This window comes from Protopterus annectens, chromosome 3.part1, assembly GCF_019279795.1.
Source record: "Protopterus annectens isolate FY-2018-M chromosome 3.part1, PAN1.0, whole genome shotgun sequence".
In the NCBI taxonomy this organism is placed as follows: domain Eukaryota; kingdom Metazoa; phylum Chordata; order Ceratodontiformes; family Protopteridae; genus Protopterus; species Protopterus annectens.
The window spans coordinates 5,624,749-5,638,562 of NC_056732.1; the positions used below are offsets into that span (position 1 = coordinate 5,624,749).

The following is a 13,814-nucleotide window of genomic DNA, read 5'->3' on the forward strand; positions in this document are numbered from 1 at the left end:
TAAAATCCGGTGCCGTTGTCAGCGCATTTGTAAACCGTTAAGCTAGAAAAGGTGGCCATTCGAAACTAAAAAAAAAAAAAAAAACAACCAAGCAAATCCCAGATCTTATTTCTTAGTCACTGCTTTTTTAACGTATTTAACGCAAACATTCCTGCTGGTGAGGGGCAGTATAAAGGGGGGGGGGGGCTACCTTTAGCCACAGCTGCTTTGACTTGGGACACCAATAGCAAGCAAAAGATCATACATTGACTAAAGCTTTAGTTTCAAAAAGCGATCAGTATTATGGCCTGGAGGAAGGGCTCGTTGTTATAATAATCGGTGTCCAGTTTCATACCTTGCTTCTAAACCTCAATTTACTGATGTTGTTTAATAAAGAAAACAGTCCGAAATTTCTGAAGACTTGCAAAGTCTGTGCCCACCACCACCGATTCTTTTAGGTTCTCTTCTCGAAGTTCCCTGTTAAGAAGAAAAAAAAAAAACTGCAGCCAATCATTAAAATTCATTAATGGACCTGGTTGACTGGAGATTACAAGCACGTTATACCGGCGTGAAAATGTCTAGCAATCGCTGAGCGGAAGAGGCAGAGAAACTTGCAGCAGCTTCTCGCGGGGACCCTTCCTTCCGCCATAGGGGCTTCCTTGTTGAGCCGAGCACGCACGAGCCCACTCCCCAAGGACGTAATGATATCAACGTTACGCAGCTACAGGCGGAACAGACAGCAAACGCAGAGGGTTGAGTCGAGTCTGTTACTGGGAAGTTACGGAGGTGATTAGCAAACGTGATAACTTCTTAACCATATAATTGTATAACGTACTAGGTGAACCAGTGGTTAATGAGGTCTGCAGACGCGAGCCTTCCTTACAGTGCCCATATAGAAACGTAGGTAGCAGAAGTGTCTTTGCTGTGGACGTAGTGGTAAGGGAGGGCTACTATTTCAGTTAGTTTTCTTTCAGCACTTAAACTCAGCCTTTCCCATAAGTCGTCGATGACCATTTCTGCCTCAAAGACCAGGAAGTCGTGTTACGGTGATTTGGCTTGCATGGATCTAGAGAGAGAACTGTAGAATTAAATGGAGACTTGCATGACCTAAAAATAACTGGCTTTGCAATGCAGGCTAGAGTCAAAGTTAATCTATAAACATTATTTCTAGGTCATTGTCCTGTGATGAAAGGCTTGCTTATGCTTGCATGAATCCTGATCATGGCATTTCGCTGACAGTTCGTATTCTGTACTGCCTTCCAGTACGTTTGTATTACATTGTTTCCATTTTGGAATCTAGATGTCATTTTAGACGTTGGAACGCTTATCTGGTAGATAAATTGCTACTTTCATTTCAAGTAAGTTATTTTATTCTTGTTGCATGTGTGATCGTCTCAACTGTCCTTGATTTTTTTTTAAACACTATTTTATTGATTCATGTCAACACAAAAAAGCAAAAGAAAACAAATCTATATAAAACATTTTTACAGATATGATGAATTGGTCCCGCAGGGTGAATATGAATTGATTCCAAATACAACCTATATACATATGTGCCAGTACACAACAAGCAAAAACAAAACCATATCAATAAGGTATAACAGATAAAAACTTGACATACTACAGTTCACCTTAAAACTTCCATATATTTCTATTGAGATGAGGGAAAATAATTTTTCAACTCTTCCAGTTTGAAATTTATAAAGGAGATGAATACTGAATGATTAGTAGGCATATTAAAAGATCAATACTATAGTGGGTGGGATAGGTATTAGGTAAAGAGAGATTGTTAATCATTTGATAGGAGTAGAAGGATAAAGTCCCATAGTTTCTGGTAATAAACCCGCTTACAAGGATTAGTTATTATCAACTTATGAGAGCTAGTGTACTGGGTAGCTAGCGCCTTAAAATCTTTCCAGGATAATTTAGTACGGTCCAGCCAGTGTTTGGTAATATAAAATTTAATCAGAAGACAGAGAATAATTAGGGCATGTAGCATAACTGTAGGCATATAGATATTCGTAATATGTAATAGCGCCAATTCCCAGGATAGTGTAGATTTATGGTATCCCATTTTATCTAAGCGGACCTTAAGTGAGCACCAGATACTGTGTGAATATCTGCAGAACCACAGTATATGCATAATGTCTGCATGTGGGTATGAGCAACAGGAGCATATAGTGGAGTGATTTGGATCAAATTTGTTTAAGTGCATTGGGGTTAGGTATAAATTGTTTACAATATTGAATTGTGTCTAAAGAAGTTTTTTATAAGGCAAATACATAAGAGTATGTTTTATAGCCTGATATTTCTGATTTATCATGAGATTTGCACTCTGTCGATCCCAGTAGTCTGCACATTTTAATTAAAAGGTGGTGGATTGATAGTCCTTAGAGTTATAGACTATTTGTTTAGAAAACAGGTAACAAGCATAATCTTTTTGTAACTTCATATTACCAGTATTTTTTGTCATTATTATTATTGCTGTCTTCCTAATTCTAAAAATAAAATGGTGAGAGCTGTTTGTGTGATGCATGTGCATATTGTCACGGTTAAGAAATGTTTATACAGAGATGAAAAAATCTGAATGGAAAGTGTATTTTTGTTATGCAATTAATGGGTTACAGTTGAATTAAAATGTCTGTTTCTTGGTTGGTAAATTCTGAATCTGAATTGTTTACCTCCCTAATCCAGGACAATCAGTAAAATTATGCAGCATTTTTTTAAATCAAGAGTACTGTTCATAATTTATTGAATGATATCTAAGCCCTTGATCTGTTAACAGGCAGTAGGAATGATTAGTCATTTTTTTTACTTCTTCTTCTTCTTATCCCAGTTAGGGGTCGCCACAGTCTGCTCATGATTGGCAGTGGAGTTTTACGGTTTCGAGTTGCCAGCCCAGCGCCCAACCTTCCACAAAAGCACACACATGCACGCACTCATGCCTATTTTTTGAGGTATATGAGAAGTGAGTTACTTTTTGGTAGTATTTAATCAGTAGCTCTTAAGTGGCAGTATTAAGCCCTATGGCCATAACTCTCAACCTTCCATGTCCAAAATGAAGAACACTAGCCCTCATAATGTGGAATAAATGGGCAAAATGTGGAACACATACTAATGGCTTACTAACAATTTCAACTAGGAAGGTCATGGGATGGTAAAATATGCTAGTTTTACTTATGAAGAAAATCTTTTAATGAATTAATATGATTAATTTCTATTTACAATGGATTTCACTTAAAAAAAATCCCTAACACTGAATGTGTGACAGAGTCTTTCAATGTGGAACTTTGAGGAACATGAACTTTTTAAGACCCCAAATGAGGTACGTTCCTCGTAATGAGGTATACTTGAGGAGGTATGCCTATGACTGTTTAAGCACTTGAAAAACGCGGACAAAATGTATTGACTGGACACATACACGCAGACACACACAGACCGCAATGCACACACTCGCACACCTGTATAAAGTCACGTGAGCAAAATTATTCATATTTATTCCTACCAGCAGACTTTATTAATCATTTGAGCGCTTCTTGATTTTGTTAACCATGTTAGACTTCTTAGTTGTTGTAATCCTATTGGAAGTTCCCAAAACCCATTAAAGTTGTTCGCCTTTGAGTCTTCTCACTCTTACTAATACTGTCAGGACTTTCTGAATCGGTTAAATTCTGTGTACATCTGGAGGGAAGGAGGTCCTACCATATTTATGCTTCTATGACCTTCGGTATGCTGTTAGTTTTGCAAAGGGCTGAGTGTTAGAGTTGCTCAAAACTGTAAAGCAAACCATGCTGCCCAATCATGGTTAAGCTTAGATCTGAAAACTCACTAGTACTAAACAATTCTTGACTACCTCTTCTAGGTAGAAACATTATTCAGTTTTAGTTGCTTTAAGTTACTATATTACAGTGAATTACTTGTAGCTAACATATTGCATTTTGTGTGTGCTTGTGTGGATAAAAATAAAGAAGTGATTATTTTTAACTGTACTGAAACCAAAATTATTTTATTTGTTCATTCAGTTGTTTATTAGTCAGATATGTGGACTGGCTTGAAAAACATTTTCAGCCATAAGCTGGTCAATGACTTATAGAAAAAGTGCATGTTACAAAAAAGGAAAACCTATACTTCACAGTAATGTATGTAAAATATTGCAACAACCAATTTAAGAATGGTTGGACGGCACTGAAGGTTACACGTGCAAAACATATCCATTCACCATCTAAAGCACAAAACTGAGAAAGGAACAGCAAAAAGTGAAGCGCTTTTAAATGCAACTGTATCTGTAAAATAATATTTTGATTGGGATACAAGTAAATCTGACTCACAGCTGACCATAGGTGGCTTAACTACCCCTCCTCTCCAGAGGAATAAGACAACTGGTGCAGTTTGTAGAAAAACTGTATTTAGTCTTCAGAGGTAGGTGCAGCGGTAGCGTTGTTGCCTCACAGCAAGAGGTTCTCCTGTTCAATTCTCGGCGGGAGTGCCTTCTGTGTGGAGTCTGCATGTCCTCCCCGCGGTTGGGTCGGCTTTCAAAAGGCATGCGTAAATGGGTGAGCCTTCATTGAAGGTTGAACGTCAAGCTGGCACCTCGGCGTTCATCAAAATCTACTGCCAATCATTAGCGGACCGGAGTTCCGCTGTGGTGACCCCTAACCGGGAAAAGCCGAAAGACAACAACAAGTCTTCAGAGGTGGAGGAGCATTCTTGCAGTCCAATCTTAATGATTTTACAGTGAACTCTGCCCTTGTTGTGAGGGAAGGGGTCAGAATTGCCAGGTGTTTTAATTGTTGGAAATAAAATGTGCATAATTTGAATATGTTAGAAAGGGGGTGCATCTTAATTGTTGGAGGTAAAACATATCTCATTTGAATATGACCAAATGTCTACCAGTGAGGTGTGGTATCCACACTGGCTAATTATCTGCATCCTCTTATAGTACTTGTACTAGTTAGCCATATTCAGGATAATTCCAACAGCGAATCAGACAGTTCAAGCAAGATAATTCCTTTTTCCTTGTTTAAACAGAAGCATGTGTTACTACATTAATTGAAACAAACTGTCTTCCTTGAGATACCAAGGATTCCTTAACATTTTAAAAATGCTTTCACCATATGGCTTCATTGGCTCTATCTGAGAAAGCGGCATAGTGGTGTAAGAGCATCCACCTTTTTTATTAGACTTTTTTTGTAGATTTCTGGACTAGTTCATCTTGTTTGCAATAAAACAGACTGTGATTTACTTTTCTTAGCATTAAAACACTTTTAATAGAAATGCAAGTATTGAGGCTGGTGGTTTGCAAGCTTTTAGTTTGATGATCCAGCGTGGCTCCATCTTTTCTAAATCGCACTTCTGTGATATAAACCCAGCGTGGCTCCATCTTTTCTAAATCGCACTTCTGTGATATAAATAAATGCCATGGAAATGTCTCAACATATCCTTGTTCAGCCCATCTCAGATTTATTCATATGAAAAATATAAGGGGTAGAAACTGCCATGGGAGTATAACCTAGACTTCTTAAGATGCTCCTAGATCAATAACCTAGTAAGTAGCTATGGACCTGTGAGGTGATTTTTCAGTTTCATTTATGACTTGTACAGTGTGTTTTCATTACAGATTTTTAGCTGAGAACTAGTACCATTTACTGAGGCTGTTTTGGAAAAGGCCTCTTTCACCAATGACAAGGCCAGGAGGTGGCCCCATAAGGGTAACTACCTTTTTTCACTAGGTTGAGTCATCAAGAATCCTAATCTGTCAACTACTGGAGAACGGTGTTCTAAGTTATATAAGAGCAGCTTGCTTAAGGATAGCACTTCTAGTCACAGGAAACAAATCTATTAGTCCGATTTTTGTTTTTGTAATGGCAGACATAATTATTTAATCTTTTTTTTTATATATATTGAATCTGATTACAAGAAAGATACGACTGGGCAGTAAAACCTCTTATTTTAGCAGAGGCCCAAGGAGAAAAACTCCCAACTGACACAAAATAGTAGAATTACACAGACATACATACATACAGTATACAGGAATGACAAGCATTTTTGTTAAAACAAAAGAAGTACAATATAGTCAACATTTAGACATTAGCAAGAGTTAACACAGTTATTAAGGATTTGGGAACTTGTATTGACAGTAACATAACTTTTGACCAGCACATGCCCATTATTGTAAGAAAGTCTTTGTCCAGCTTATAAGAATAAGGATTGTGTCTAGATCTAGGGATGTCATTGCCCCCTTTACTCATCCCTCATTAGGCCAGTCTTTGAATATAATACCCCCTTTGGCATGTATCTGTCCAGACACATCCAGCAACTGGAACTCCCACAGAGATACTGTGCTTAAAGGATACAAGGCCTAAACAACATGTTCTGTATGGATTGACCCAGCCTTGTCACTATATTCTGTATCCTATAGACTACTAAGAGTTGACTTGTGTCTGCATACAAGGCATCCTCCGACCCATTACTGATGGATTTACTGCACGTAAGTCAAGTGATGTCAGAAATACTTTGTCTGGGGATCTAAACCTCTTCTGCAGCACCAAAAGCACAGTTTGGATAGACAAGTATGTCTTGTAGAGAGTACCACTGCTGTTGAGCAGACTCACCATCCATATAAAGTTCTTCCGTGTCCATTTTCAAGAATGACGTAGATCTATGAATGGGAAACAGAAAATTTACCCAAGGACTCCCCTGTGTACTACTAACGGACAAAGATGCATGGGTCCCCTAATTATCCAGTGTATGATCTGATGTGGGTCCCCTAATTATCCAGTGTATGATCCGATGTTATTCTCCTCACAGGTAATGTATAATTATCAACTGTGGGATGGGTAAGGCCAATCTATAACCAAATAGGATAGGTTAATTTGAGCAAAAAGCAGGAAATTGTGTATGCTTGAAATGGTCCACAATGGCAGCTAGCCTAGTCCTTACCTGTGGACCAGTTTACATACAGTGTATAAGATTGGATTCACATGGCAGTATACTACCAGAGAAGATGAGCATGCAGATCTTGTTTACAGTAGTATGAAGGAGTTGCATTTAAAAGATGTAGTCCTCTGTGATTTTGGAGACATATTTTTGGATGTGTTTTAATGCAGATCTAGCTGTAGAGTATTGCTGTTGAAGTAGTTCATTTACCATTAATGGGGGTTTAGGGGTTGGTAAAAGAGTTACTGTATTTACCTCACCGACACAGGGTACAGGGTTTAATTCTCACCTTTGAAAAGAAAATTGGCTAGGCTTAAAATAACCCACAAAGGCATCTAGCCTAGTACATCAGTATGAATCTGTGAATAGTAAAATAGCATAGCGGCTATTTCTTGCATTTATGTACTTTCAATTTAATGTAATATGGACAGAGAGGGTTCAAATGGTCACCTCCAGCAGTTTTTCTGTCATGCCAGCCACCATGAGCTTGAGGACTATGTTAACATGGAAGTCTCCCTTCACTCCTTTTGTATGTTAAGAGGTACTATAAAATACAAAAATCTGAAACAAACTGGAGATGACAGTCAACAGCCTATTTCACTGGATCAGAGAATGGACAGTTGGTAGACAGATTTGTCTGAAGAGGAGGCTATAACTGTTGCACACAATCACAACATTGAAGGTTTTCAGTGGTGGTATAAATGTCTTGAAATAAGATGACAGCCTAGAAATAGGTCCCACAAGAGTAATCTCAGACGGACCGGTTTGTCAGAGGAGAAGGATGGAAATGAGCTTGTAGGAGTCATAATGGACAAATTATTCCCCCTCCTGAATAAATTTGTACCAGTGCATGTTGAAAGGAGTGCCATATTAACACAAAATTTAAATCTCTATCTCTTCCTCATTTTATTATTTTTTAACTACAGGGATAAAAGCGTTCCAGGGGTTTGTAGCAAGAATGTACGATAATTGACAGTATAGCCTGTTCTGTTCAATAAAGTTGAATATTAAAGTTTTAAGGATAAAAGCATTGTTGTTGTTTGTCTTTCAGCTTTTAGCGGTCGCCACAGCGGAACTCTGGTCCGCTAATGATTGGCAGTAGAATTTTACAGTGCCGAGTTGCCAGCTCGACGCCCAATTCACGCATGTAATGGCAGACATAATTATTTAATCTTTTTTTTTATATATATTGAATCTGATTACAAGAAAGATACAACTGGGCAGTAAAACCTCTTATTTTAGGGGGAATAATTTGTCCATTATGACTCCTACAAGCTCATTTCCATCCTTCTCCTCTGACAAACCAGTCCGTCTGAGATTACTCTTGTGGGACCTATTTCTAGGCTGTCAGAACTCAACTCGACCACGGGGAGGACATGCAGACTCCACACAGAAGGCACTCCCCACACTCCAGCCAAGAATCGAACGGGAGAACCTCTTGCTGTGAGGCAACAATGCTACCTTGTCTAATTGCATTTTCTGTTTTTAAGAGTTACAAAATTGACTTTTTAATATCCTTGTTAACCTAATGCCTCCTCCTTTACGTCTTGTGCACCTTTGCAGCAACTTCATGACTCCAAAAGGAAGCAAATATTAATTCTGAGCACACTAGTAAAAGAACCAAAGGAAAACATTCCCAACATCCGAGAACTAATGAGATTGTAGTGTGTGAGATGGAGGGGACACTAAACCTACACACAGGCAACCAAGAAGTAGTTCTCCTCAGTTCCTACTGCTAATAGATTTCTGCCATTGACCCAATTAGAAAAGATTGTTTCTGAAAAAAGAAATGGATTTTTCTTTTCCTGAACCTTTGGCCCAGGGGCTAGAATTGACTGAATGGGTCAGTGATAGAGAAGGTCTCATCAAAACAGTGGCGAAAGTGATGAAGTACAGAGTTCAGACTTTGCTTTTTACATTGGTGTACTTTGGGTTCACATTTGTTTTATATCTCACTTCTCTTTTTTGAGGTCTATTTGCTATGGTGTGATTTGGATTCAGAAGCCTGTATGGAATTGATTTTGACTCAGTATAGCCAATGAAACAGTTTTGGCCTGGAGACTGTTAGCATTTATTCCTCAAGTTTAACCATTAGACTGATCAGATCTTTCTAGGCTGGCCTGATTTACTTTATGATTTTCTCTTTAAATCCCCTTGTTGGAGCATTTTTTTTATGCTTCTAAATATAGATTCCTGTGTTTTTTTTTTTTTAATTTCTCCAAATCTTTTTGGTTTCTAATACCATGATGGAAATGGACCCCTTCCTAAGTCAATGTGCAGTTAAAGTTCATGAAATTAGTATTGTTTCAGTATTTGATGCCAGACAAAAGTGATCTTTGCAGCGTCCACAATGTGCCCATTAGTGACTCCTTCTGTAATTCGTACAGGGTTACATGTATTGGTAACATACCTAAATACGATTATAGATTCTTTTTTATAAGACCCGTTGCTTCTACTACTATTGGAACTGTCTGGGTATCTTTCTTCCACATTGCTGTTGTTTCTGCCTGCAGATCTTGATATTTTATGACTTTGTGTCTCTCTCTATGCAAGACACTGTAGTCACTGGGTGTGGCAACTTCAATGATCAATGCTACTTTTGTCTTCATTCATGGACCACTATATCCGTTTTTCTAGCATCTATATTTTGAACTGTTGGTAATGGGTGATCCATGTGATCTAAACTGCATAATTTTCTATGATGCTTTGTGGCTCATATTTCCAGTGTTTTTCAGCCATTTCAGTACCATAATGTCTGCAGAATCTCCAGTGCAACAGTCTTGCCACATTATTATACCTTTTAGTATACAGTCCTTCTGCCATTAGTGTGTCACAACCAGCAACGAGGTGTGTGACAGTTTCCAACTCAGTTTTACAAAACCTACATTGTCTCTTTCCCCCACATGTTTAATGGACTTGTAAACCAGCGTGTACGTAGCCCACTGTCTTGGACCGCCAATATTAACCTTTCATCTCTTGGTTTGTATTTGCCTCTCCTTGACCATTCCTGTGTTTGTTCCCGATCAACATGAGGTTCTTCCAGAAGTTTTCTATACTTGCAATAATGTTAAAAGGCCCAGTCAATTATGACTTGTATTTTTTCTCGGATTCTGAACTTGAGTCTGGAAGGGATGGGGTGCTCTTAAAGGCAAACATGAGGTTTATAATATTATTTCAACACATCATCAGTTTCATCTCCATTTTGTTGCCAACCTAAACAAGGAAGGTGGTGTATCACCCAGATGTTCAGCGTGTTACCCTGCTGCAGTCATCACACTTGGGTTATCCTGTCATCAGGCGGTCCCGCAGTCGGCCGGAATTCCAAAGTCTTGGTCTGGCATCGGTTGCTGTTGCTTCTTCCCTGACGTCAGTGCGCCAGGGGTATATATAATGTATCCAACGCCATTTTCTTCGGTCTTTCTTGCCGTGCGGTGCCCGAAGCAGAAGTAGTTCGCAAGTGCCGGTCGGCCGACTCCTGAGATTTTCTAAGTCAAAGATTTTCTACAGGTACAGCCCCCTCACTTCAGCAGAAATTGGCCAACAAAAAATTGGTCCTTTCCAGCTACTGACAGACCACAGAGGGTTAAATACAGACGTCCAAGAGGCAGATGACAACCACAAGCCCAATACAAACCTCGACAATGGGGCACTGCAACACAGAAGGGAGGAGAAAATAGGTCCCAAACTACCAGAAGACAAACTCAATAACTTGCACCTCATCTGGCCAAGCAACACTCTTGTCACAAAGGACAAATGGGTCCTAGACATAATTTCACGAGGATACAGATTCCATTTCCACACCTTGCCAATGAAAAGAGGAATGCCAAACCTGCCACAAAATCAATGGGCAGATGCACAAAAACAAATTACAGCTCTCATGGACATGAGAGCCATTCAACTGGTACCTACACGAGAGCAAGGCCAAGGATTTTACTCAAGACTCTTTCTAGTCCCCAGAAAGGACAATGCCTGGAGACCAATTCTGGACCTTTCAGTTCTAAACACCTTCTTACAAGTACACAAATTCAAGATGCTAACACTACAGCAGCTTCTTCCCATGTTGGGCAAGAAAGCATGGCTAGTAACGTTGGACCTCAAGGAGGCATACCTGCATGTCTCTATCAGACAAAGTTGCAGAAGATACCTCCATTTCATTGCAGGTTCAACCCATTACCAATTCTCTGCACTGCCCTTTAGCTTATCTACTGCGCCCAGGGTCTTCACAAAATGCCTGGCACAAGTAATTGCATACTGCAGACAAAGAGGAATTAAAATATACCCATACCTGGACGACTGCCTCATCCAAACAGAAAGCAAGGACATCCTCTTACAACATCTGGCTTTTGTAAAACATCTTCTAAGTTGCCTGGGGTACACAGTGAATGAAAAGAAATCAAAACTAGTACCCTCACAAAATATGACATTCCTGGGTGCCAGCTTGAATACAACAGCCCAGAAGGCTTATCTGACGCCAGACAAACAACTACAACTGACTCAATATTTCAAAACAATGGCAACAAAGACCCAACTCCCTTCAAGAAAAATTCTGCAGGCCTTGGGCTTCATGGCATCTTGCATACTACTAATACCATTTGCAAAGCTGCATATGAGGAAATTACAGTGGTACCTAAAAAGCGTATGGTCTTAACACAGCCGCAGCTTGGACACAAGGATATCTCTCATTCCCTGCCTACAACAGGAGTTTCTATGGTGATCACAGGCATGTCACCTCAACAAGGGTCAGCCTTTCACCTTGCCCCCAGCCAGGCAAACTATGACAACAGACGCATCGGACTACGCCTGGGGGCACACATGGCAGGACAGTGCGTTCAAGGCGTATGGATTGCAAATCAAAGGAATCTGCACATCAGTCAAAAAGAGATGCTAGCTGTACAGAATGCTCTGACAGCCTTCAAGAATCTATTACATCCAGGACAACTTACAATAAGGATGGACAACACCACAGTAATATGGTACATAAACAAGGGGGTACACACTCCTACTCTCTATGCAGGCAAGCAATGACCTTGTGGAACACAGTACTGGCTTACCAAGTTCAGTTACAACCTCAATTCCTGCCAGGAAAAAAGAACACATTGGCAGACGACCTCAGCAGAAACATCATGGATCCCCACGAGTGGAAACTGGATCCACAAGTATTTGCAATGATAACTCAAAAATGGGGCCTTCCAGACATAGTTTTGGGGGCTGGCAAACAGGTCTATCAGCTAACAAAATTTTGTACAAGGACACTTCACCATCAAGCTTGGAAAGTGGACGCACTCTCATTCAGTTGGAAAAACCTGACAGTATATGCCTTCCCTCCATTGCCTCTCCTCACAAAGGTGCTTCTGAAAGTCAGAAAGGAGAGACCACGACTGATACTCATAGCCCCAGACTGGCCACACCAACACTGGTACCCACTATTAAGGAATATGGCTCAGGGCCCACCTTGGAGTTTACCACAAATTGCCCATTTGCTCACACAGCAAAGCAATCAGATTCTACACAGCCAGCTCAAAACCTTAAATCTGGCTGCATGGCAAATCACCTAAGCATCCAGACAGCTCCTCTTTCCCAAGCAGTTATGGATGTTATTCTGGAAGCTAGGAGGCCAGCACCAGGAAGGCCTACTTGGACAAATGGAAAAGGTTTTGCGCCTGGAACCAAGCTAAAGGCCAAAACACACTTCAGCCTCACATGCCTCAGATTCTACAGTATTTAATTGAGATGTTGCACAAAGGACTTTCTTTTTCTTCCATTAAAATCCATGCATCAGCTATTTCAGCCCACTACAACACGGATCCACCTTTATTTTCACATCCACTTCTAAGGCAGTTCCTCAGAGGGGCAAAAAACATTAGGCCCCCCAGGAGAGCACCTACACCAACATGGGACCTCAATTTTGTTCTGGAAAAACTTACACTACCTTCCTTTGGACCAGCTTTCTCTGCAGATCTACAGTTTCTATCATGGAAGACTGCCCTGCTGCTAGCAATAACTTCAGCTAGAAGAGTCTCAGAGCTGCAGGCACTAATGGCAGTGGAACCTTTCCTCATTTTCCATCAAGACAGAGTTTCTCTATGAACTAATCCTTCCTTCATGCCTAAGGTGGTTTCCAGTGTGGCTTTAAATCAAACCATCCACTTACCCACCTTCTTTCCAAATCCACAGAACAAAGGAGAAAGACTCCTGCATTCCTTGGACATTCACAGGCAACTTAGTTACTACTTGGATAAAACTAAGGTTTTCAGAAAATCTGACCAGCTTTTTGTATCCTATGCTACAGCTTCACAAGGGAAGGCTATATCAAAACAAACCATTTCCAAATGGATAGGACATTGCATTCGTTTTTGCTATACCCATCATGGAAAACCAGTTCCTGCTACCATTAGGCCCCACTCTACCAGGGCAACAGCTACATCTACAGCCTTCCTCAGGGGGGTTCCAACCAAGGAGCTTTTGGAAGCTGCAACTTGGAGTTCAGTACACACTTTTACCAAACACTATCACTTACCACTTTACTCTAAGACTAGAGCTGGCTTCGCCACTGCAGTTCTGCAGGGCCTTCTAGCCTCCTCTAACCTTCTATGACTCCTCCACCCATCCTTAGCTTTGGGATTCTATCCAAGTGTGATGACTGCAGCAGGGTAACACGATGAACATAGTACAGTTTTGTACCTACCATAAATGTAGATGTTCGAGTGTATACCCTGCTGCAGTCCAGGTTACCCTCCCTCCATCTCCTCCACTGGCGGCTGGTGACTTCAAATTAAAGGGGGGCTGCAGGAACCAGCTGAATGGGTGGGGGCAATGGGAAGGGGTGTGGCCAATTAGAAAGGGATGGGGCTATGCTCAAAAACACAACTGGAACTTTAAATACACTGCCCTGGGTGCCA

At 40.4% G+C, this 13,814-nt stretch overlaps 1 protein-coding gene across 3 annotated transcripts in view; it reads left to right on the forward strand.

The window, feature by feature from the left end:
• The first annotated feature begins 518 nt into the window (after positions 1–518).
• The window catches only part of LOC122797963 (glycoprotein-N-acetylgalactosamine 3-beta-galactosyltransferase 1-like), a 240,438-nt gene continuing 227,142 nt past the window's right edge, over positions 519–13,814 (forward strand). The window contains exons 1-2 of one of the 3 annotated variants that reach the window (XM_044066495.1): positions 520–765; positions 1,151–1,337. The gene's annotated coding sequence lies outside the window, so the exon portion shown is untranslated. Of the gene's footprint in view, positions 1,338–13,814 lie in introns of all 3 variants that reach the window. The other 2 variants (XM_044066496.1, XM_044066493.1) reach the window with 2 other exon arrangements.